The sequence below is a fragment of the Salvia hispanica genome, chromosome 4 (genome assembly GCF_029641045.1).
Source record: "Salvia hispanica isolate PSC_SH4W2 chromosome 4, Shi_PSC_v1, whole genome shotgun sequence".
NCBI classification, from domain to species: Eukaryota; Viridiplantae; Streptophyta; class Magnoliopsida; order Lamiales; family Lamiaceae; genus Salvia; species Salvia hispanica.
In genome coordinates this window covers 13,162,255-13,171,024 of record NC_142695.1, presented here as the reverse complement: position 1 = coordinate 13,171,024, position 8,770 = coordinate 13,162,255, and the positions used below count along the sequence as shown (strand labels likewise).

At 35.2% G+C, this 8,770-nt stretch overlaps 2 pseudogenes; one reads left to right on the top strand and one right to left on the bottom strand.

The window, feature by feature from the left end:
- Positions 1-4,018: 4,018 nt before the first annotated feature.
- Positions 4,019-4,694, top strand: LOC125192650 (14 kDa proline-rich protein DC2.15 pseudogene; annotated as a pseudogene).
- Positions 4,695-5,975: 1,281 nt separating this feature from the next.
- Positions 5,976-6,638, bottom strand: LOC148927275 (14 kDa proline-rich protein DC2.15 pseudogene; annotated as a pseudogene).
- Between the last annotated feature and the right edge of the window lie 2,132 nt (positions 6,639-8,770).

Below are 8,770 nucleotides of genomic sequence, written 5' to 3'. Positions count from 1 at the left end.
AGGGGCCAAAAGGTCACAAACTTAATGTATGTGACCAAAAAGAATTATAGGGCAAATATAAGGGACCAAAATTGGACTTTAGTCTAAAATTTTACTTTTTCCTTTTTTTTGAAAACGACACAGGTTTTAATGCAAAATTAGTAAAGTAAAAGAGAGAAAGTTTAAAAATGGATATAAGAGAGAGGAAGAGAAAAAGTAGTGGAATTATTATTAGTAGATTGTGGAGTCCATTTCCTAAAATGGAGAGTTTCTATTTTTAAGAAACAGATTAAAAAGGAAAGAATTTATATTTTCAGGGAAAGAATTTATATTTTCAGGGAAACAGAAGGAGTATATAAGATGAATTGAAAACAAATATTCTCTCTGTCTCAAGGTAAATTAGTCATCTCCTTTTTGCACGTGTTATAGAAAAATAATTTAAGTAGTTAGAGTTGAGAGAGAGGGTAGTAAGAGACAATAAAGTTGAGTAAGAGCATTGGGGGTCGATCGCAAGGGCCGAGCGATCGTTCCCCCCATCGGCTCTCATTGTGGAGAGGGAGCTGATGGTCACTCCCTTCCGCCTCCACCCCAAGGCCGATAGATCGGCCAACCGATCTTCCCTTTTTTTCTAAAAAAATTTAATTCATCTTTTATCCACTATATATACCTCATTCTCCATCAATTCATTCCTCTCCAATCTCAATCTCAATTTTACTTCTCTCTTGTTTTTTTTTATAATGTAGGATGCTTTATTTTATTTTTTTAATTTTATTGAAATTTGCTTCTCGTTGTATTCTTTTTTACAATATTGTAATACAACGAAAAATTAATTTATAATGTATATTTTAATTTAAAATATTTAGACATTGATATTAAAAATAAAATAAAATAGTGATGATGTGAAAATGAGATGGACTCTAGGATAGACTCATTGCACAGTGATAGGCTCTGAGATGGCCCTGCTGACGTAGCAGAAGAAAATTGAGATAAGCCCTGAGATGGCTCTGAAGATAGGAGGCCATAATTGCTAATGCCCTAAAGTACTACTTTATTCTCTCTAACATTACTCTATCTCCACTTAAACTATTCGATAATTATTTTTCTAAAACACGTACAAAAATGAAACTCAACTACCTTGGGACGGAGGGAGTATATATCTACACACGAGGGACGGATATCCTATTTTCGGTTCTACTGTTGGGGATATTCATCTCTCTTACTTTACCACCTGTGCATTAAAACTCGTGCATTTTCAAACGATTTATTTTAGAAAACGGAGGTAGTATATTATTCTTAAACACTATTAATACATATTTGCAAAAAAATAATTATTTTCTAATAGTAGATAAATTTCATTCCCCGATAATTTATATATTTATTCACTAATTAAATTTAAATATAAGAATATATATATATTATACGTAACATATTAATGGATAATTTTACTTTTTACTTTCTCTGTCCGTGAATAAGAGTCCCGTTATTTCATTTTAGTCCGTCCGCGAATAGGAGTCCTGATTCACTTTTACCATAAATGGTTATAGGATCTCACTTTCCACTAACTCATTCCACTCACATTTCATTTAAAACTTTCCACTAACTTTTTTCCACTCACTTTTCTTAACATTTCTTAAAATCCGTGCCGCCAAGAAATGAGACTCCTAACGGCAGATGGAGGGAGTATAAGGTAAATCCTTTAACAAACTTGATACCAATAAGCCGAGTTAAGTTGAAAGATCAACATTGATAATACTCCCTCCGTCCCAACTTAATTGTCACTCTTTTCTATTTTGGTCTGTCGCAATTTAATTGTCACGCTTCATTTTTATCATAAATGGTATATAGGTCTCATATTCCACTAACTCACTCTACTCACATTTTATTATAAAACTAATATAATAAAAATGGATCACACATTCCATTAACTTTTTTAACCAACTTTTCTTTATGGAGTATTTCTTAATATATGTGGCCAGAAGTAAATTTTAGTAAACAAACTTTTATTAAATAGAAATTAAAATAACTCACAATCAATTCAACTCATTCACATTTTAAGTCATCTATATATGGGTCCCTGACTCCAAATGGTAGAGCAATTTTGGTTCCATGTGAATTCACCTCATAAAAGAGCAACATATAGCTAGAGTATATTATACAAATGCATTGTTTTATTCAAGTTGGCGACTACCATTTCATTTTAACGATCTATTCGGTGGTTTAGATTCGAGGGAGAATTGTGGGGGCAAACAATATCCCACATTGGAGAATGAACAAGAGTTGCAAGCATATATATGGAATACCCCAACTCCATTAGTATGAGGCATTTTGGGAAGTACCTCAAGAACAAAATCGCGAGGGCTTTGCCCAAAGCAGACAATATCATACTAATACGGAGGGACAATATCATACTAATGCGGGGTTCGGATGTGCACCACCAATCCCAACAATAGTAATAGGTTAAAATTTAAATGTGGATATACGACATAAAGTTCATCAATTCACAACAAATAAGGTTTGTAATAAAAATATAGTAATACAGTCTATTTAGGGATGTCAGTTTAATCCATACTCGATTTTCTAAAACTAAAATACAATATACTCCCTTCATCTGCCATTACTTATTACTAGTTTACTTTTCTACTTTGGGTTCGGCACGGGTTTTATTATAAAATTTGTAAAGCAAGAGAGAGGTAGATAGAAAAGGTAATTAAAGTATAGTTAGTGGAGAATGGGTTTCTACCTCATTAGAGAGAAAAAACTTTCCAAAATTAGAAAGTGCATATTCTTATGTGACGGACTAAAAAAGAAAGAACCAATATTCTTGTGGGACGGATGAAGTATTATTTTTGTAATGGACCTTGATGTGTGATTCAAATCCATCTTGTATCTCGTCAAACTTGTGGTACTACGCATATTGGGACTCAAATTTAAACAATATTTCCATTTTAGGGCATGAACGAGGCATGGAATGAAGTTGGAATAAAGTCGGGAGTCAAGGATGAAGTTTGGAAGCATTTTTATACTTGACTCGACCAGAGTGGACTTGTGTCTATACTTGACTCGACCAGAGCTAGCCTAGGAGATCAAAAACTGCCAAGACAGAATGTTTGACTCGACCGAGTGGACTTGTGCCTATACTCGACTCGACCAGAGTGAGTCTAAGAGACCAAAAACTTCCAAGACGGAAAGTTCCACTCGACCGAGTGGAATTATGTCCAGAATCACTCGACTCGAGTGGAGTTACGCGCAACCGTAAATTGATTTACATGTCACTGCAATAATCGTTGAATTTTTACTATGCATTTGTAGGAATATTCAATTGATTTTGTAGATGAATTCATGTACGTTGGAAATTAGAAGTTGGATTAGAGCATACTATGCGTCTATAACAGTGATAATCCGGTGAGTATGAATCTGATCTTAGTGTTCAGCAAGGTTAAATTCAAATACCTACGAACATATTCAGTGTGAGTAGAACGAACGAGATTATTTCTACTTTCATTAGATTGATCTTTAATCCATAGATTTATTGGTCCTTGATTTACATCTGGAGCATATTAGGAGCAATGTTCTCAATCTCTTGCTTTTTTCTTGTGTTCTAGTTTTATTTCTTCACCTATTTTTGTTTCAATTTAATTTTCCAATCCAAAATATAAAAATCCAAAAACCTAAAATTTATGTTTCTTAAAACCCTGTCATGTCAAAGTGTAACTTTCAATGGCGGATGAAGGAAGTAATATCTACAAAGTGTTGGCCATGATTTACTCAATATTTCTAACAATTAAACAATTGCATATCTACCAACCTAAGATAAATTAGAGAAATCGTTCATATAATACAGTGAGGCAAAGGAACATGGCAATTTGCAGACTGCACTGCATATTCGCATGCATCCAAAAGTTTGCCTAACCCTATGCTCATTGTGCCAGCTACAATCCATCCCTCTAAACAATTTTTTATCATTTCACCTAAATAATTAAGCATCTTTTTCTAGCTATAAATACCCCATTTTTTTGCACCAAAGTCACACATCCAAAAAATCCCAAGTCTTGTACCGAAAGTTTTTAGGGTCCATACACCAAGAGGGGAAATGGGTTCCAAGAAAACAACATCAGTTGCCCTTTTCCTAGTGATAAACCTTGTATTCTTCACTCTTTCTAGTGCATGTGGATCTTGCCCTACTCCCAAACCAAAGCCGCCACCACCATTGCCTAAGTCGACCCCATGCCCTCCCACACCCGCCACCCCGAGCAAGTCTACTTGCCCTAGGGATACCCTAAAACTAGGTGTTTGTGCTAATTTGCTTGGTGGATTGATTGGTGCAACCATTGGTACTCCTCCGAGAGTTCCATGCTGCACCCTCATCGAAGGGCTGGCCGATGTCGAAGCAGCCGTGTGCCTCTGCACTGCCCTCAAGGCCAACGTTTTGGGAATCAACCTTAACGTCCCCATTTCTCTTAGTTTGCTTCTCAATGTTTGCTCCAAAAAGGTTCCATCCGGCTTCCAATGTGCCTAAATAATCAATTTCATTTGTTTCTATTTAGTGATTTGCTTTTTTTAATTTATTGAGATTCAAGTTTTTAAATGTTTTGGTTGGTTATGATTTGTATCTTGTTTCACATTTATGAAAGCAGCCGGTGGGGTTGAGATAGTAATTTTCCTTATTCATGTAATACCCTTTCTTTTAGTTGAAATTATATTAATTTCCTCTTCAAGTTTAATTATTATTTCATAGTATATTCTTGCCCATGGGATATTGTACTCATGAAAGATTGATGATATTATTGGTCGCAGAAACTTCACGAGTTAACTAAAATCAAAATGTATATTTCTTTGTAATTTGTAAAGTATTGAAAAAAGTAACGCATAGCAAGCAAACGTGACTATAAAAGATTCCATTATTATTGAAATAAAAAAAATGGAGTATAAATCATGACGAATGATATGTTATATACCATATGTGAGCATCATGCTAATTTAAGGCACGTTTAGCGTCTTTTGTTTGATTTTATACATTTAGGTTGATTCTAGTACATTAAAAATTATTATTGATACTTTTAATTTTACAATTTTCACAAAAATCAAAGCTCGATTTTTCATTTTATTCATTTTTTTTGAAATTATAGAGAAAGCGAACAAGAGAATGTTTCAGGACAATGAAAATGGCATTTCTTGAAGTCATTATATGTGAATGCTTTGTGTGGGGTTTTGCTTTTTTAGAGATGAAAAGTCATGGGTCCGAGTTAGGGTTTCTATAGGTGAAATTTTTTTATGTTATTGAATGTTTTGAGAGATACATATGATTTATTTCGAGGATCCATGTGGTCGTGATTGAATGTTATGAAATCCTGCCAAACTTATGGCTGAGGATTATTATTAGTATTTTATTATATATTCAATAACAATCACTGAAATATGTGTATATGCCAACGATCTGGTTTTTAATAAAATTATATATCCACGACTTGTTGTTTGAACATGTACAAGAATAATAATTGCTAGTTGACACAGTGAAAACTTACAGCGTTCTTTAACTTGGATGAAATTTGTTACTGCAATTATGATTTTTTACATCTGAGTTTAAGGTATGTCACAAGTCACAGTTCTTGATTTATTTTTACTTAAAATATATATTCCTTGCTATATTTATGTTTTTTCTTGAATTTAGAGTAAGGGTGAATCTAGAACACAAGTTGATGAAATTCACAATATTGGCATCCATCAAGGATACAATTTCGAAGAAAAAAAGAATATGGGACATGTTTGATACAAGAGTTGATGATTTGAGAATTGAACAATCTTTTTACCATATTATTTCGTAACCTTAGGATTAGCAGATTAATATAATTTGTTGGATTAGCAATATGAATTCCTAATTAGATATTAATTGGGATGGCATTGGGACATTGGTTTTACAAAGTTGTCTAGTAAGTGATGATAAAGAGTCTACTAATTGTTAGCTAACACAAAAAAATGGCCACACCAAAAAAATCAAGTATCGAAATCATCCATTTTTATTGTAAAGATGGTTCTAAAGTATCTACCACCATGCACAACAAATGACTGAAGACGAGATCAAGCCATCATTATAACCAAGGATACAAAATGAACAAAACAAATAACATAGGAATCGACATGACACACCAAAGCAACAGTAATAAAAACACTTTGATAAAAAGGGGGTATAGCTTATGCGCATTGGAAGCCAGAGGGAACCTTCTTGCCACAGTAGTTAACGAGCAAGCTGAGCGAGACGGGAACATTGAGGTTGGTGCCCAAGACATTGGCTTTAAGGGCAGTGCAAAGGCACACGGCCGCCTCAAGATCAGCCAAACCCTCGATGAGCGTGCAGCATGGGGTTTTGGGAGGGGTTCCCACCACAAGGTGCACCAAATCATTTAGCAAGTTAGCGCAAACTCCCAATTTTAGGGTGTCTTTGGGGCACTTCCCCTTCGACCCCTTATGGCCGTGGCTGTGGCCATGGCCGTGGTGGTGGGATGGTGGCTTTGGGGCTGGAGTTGAAGGCGAATTAGGAGGGCACGGGACATTGGTTGAGCTTACTAATGTGAAGAGGAGGATGTTTAGGACTATGAAAATGGCAGTTCTTGTAGCCATTTGGAGAGAGGGTTTATTTGAGGCTACTTGATTGCTTGGTGAGAAAATTGTTTGATAAGTTGGGGATTTTATAGGTGAGAAATGTGGGTTTTCTTGAATTGTTATGGTGCATTATTGGGAGAGGATCAGAGCCATGTGATTTAGGGGACACTAGATGAAAAAAATAGTAATATTTGTTGTGGAATTTTGTGTAATATACAATTGTAAAAGTTATCAGTTAGCACGGCCGAGTGTTGGAGGTATATGCATGGGCAATCAGTGGAGAGACAATCTTGCTAGGTGTTAACAATTATCACAGCTCATTTTGGTTAGTACATGCATAACTGATAAGTTGCTGGTGTTACAATTATTAATTAAGAATTATTGATGCAATCAAGTCGAGTCTCTTGTCACCTTATCAAAGTAATTAACATGTACATTGGTCGCTTCCTATTTATTCTTTTTTCTTGAATCTAGCGAGACAAGGTCGCATGTGACTTTACAATTTGGAGGTACATGCTACTCCCTTCGTCCCCAAATATGTGTGTCCTGTTGGAATAATTGCGTGAACAATTACATAAAGCTCTTTACGATGATTAACCGAGAACGATGGAGAAGGAGCATAAACTGTAGAGCGGAAGCGTACTTTGATCCATAACGAATTGAAACGGTGGAATTGTTGGAATTGCTTTGCAGCGGCTATGGATCTTCCAAACGACCAGAGACATTCTTCGCAATAAGTCTGCCGAGAGAATACAGAGATATCGAATGTTCTTCTGATGTTTGGGGACCATAACCCTAGCTTATATTTATATTAAATATAAACCCCTTTATTTTCTATTCGGTCCCTCATCAAATAGAAAATCACTTTATGGTATCTACACTATCTCCATAACAAATAAATACACTTTAAACCCAAACTTTAATCTTTACTGAATCACTTTAATTGGACAACTGAAAGATAGCCATACACATTAATTTCGTCATGTGGATGCCCAAATTTCTAACAATCTCCCACATGGGCAACACATGACACCAAATAAATGTGTACAAACCGAATGAGCGCTCAAAAGTGCTATCACATACTGTATTTCCAAACAATCTTATTATCAACCATATCGACATATGACTAAAGGGGCAATCACCATATTTTTTCATGATTAAACCCATCAGTAATCACATATGCAAATATAATCAACAACAGATCAATTATGGAGTGTAGCATGGAAATTTCATGCAAGGTGATCATACATGCCTATTTCCAACTGGTCCTCCCAAAGTGAGATCAAACAAAAAATAATAGACAAAACATAATACTTTATTTCTGTAGAGAATAACATGAGTTTATAACTTCATGTTCAAAACACAATATAGAGCAACAACCCTAACTACTCCCACTGAACGGAAGTACCCTTAAACAACATAACACTCATTTGGCTACGTGCCCATGAAAGACCTTTGGTGATAGTCCCTTAATGAGCGGATTTGTCATCATCAAATCCGTTCCCTTATGCTCTATATGCATTTGTCCATTCCGAACTCTTTATTTAACAACCAGGAAGCTCCTGTTGTTTTAGAATATAATACTGCAGAGCTATTGTCACAACATAACTTCGGTGGTCTTTCAATACCTTACAATATGCAGCCTAGTGACACAATTTCACAGTCATATTTATAAATAGATGCCCCAGAACAAGTTACGAATTCCGTTGTCATGGCAGAAGTAGCTACAAGTGTTTGCTCAGCACTTCTCCACGAAATGGCTCTACAGCCAACAGACACACGTAACCTAAAATGGATCCTTTACTGTATTGGCATCTAACAAAATCAGAATCAAAATGCCTAAAGATCTCTCCAAATGATCTGATTTTCTGTATGCGAGCATGTAATGCTTAGTTCTCTATAAATATCTCATAACCCATTTTGCTGTTTCCTTATGATCCATATCGGGTTATTGAAATATCTGCCCAACATATAAATAATTAAAACCAAATTGGGTCTAATACACACTTGAGCACACATTAGGCTCCCAATCACTGAAGCATATGGAACCTTCTGCATTTTCTAAATCTCAAGATTTATCTTAGGGCATTGAATGAGACTAGGTTTGACGAGAGTCTTAATTGAGGTTGTTGAGATTGACTTTAAATGATATCATCCGCATGAGATTGAATGTTTACAATAATATTATCTTGAG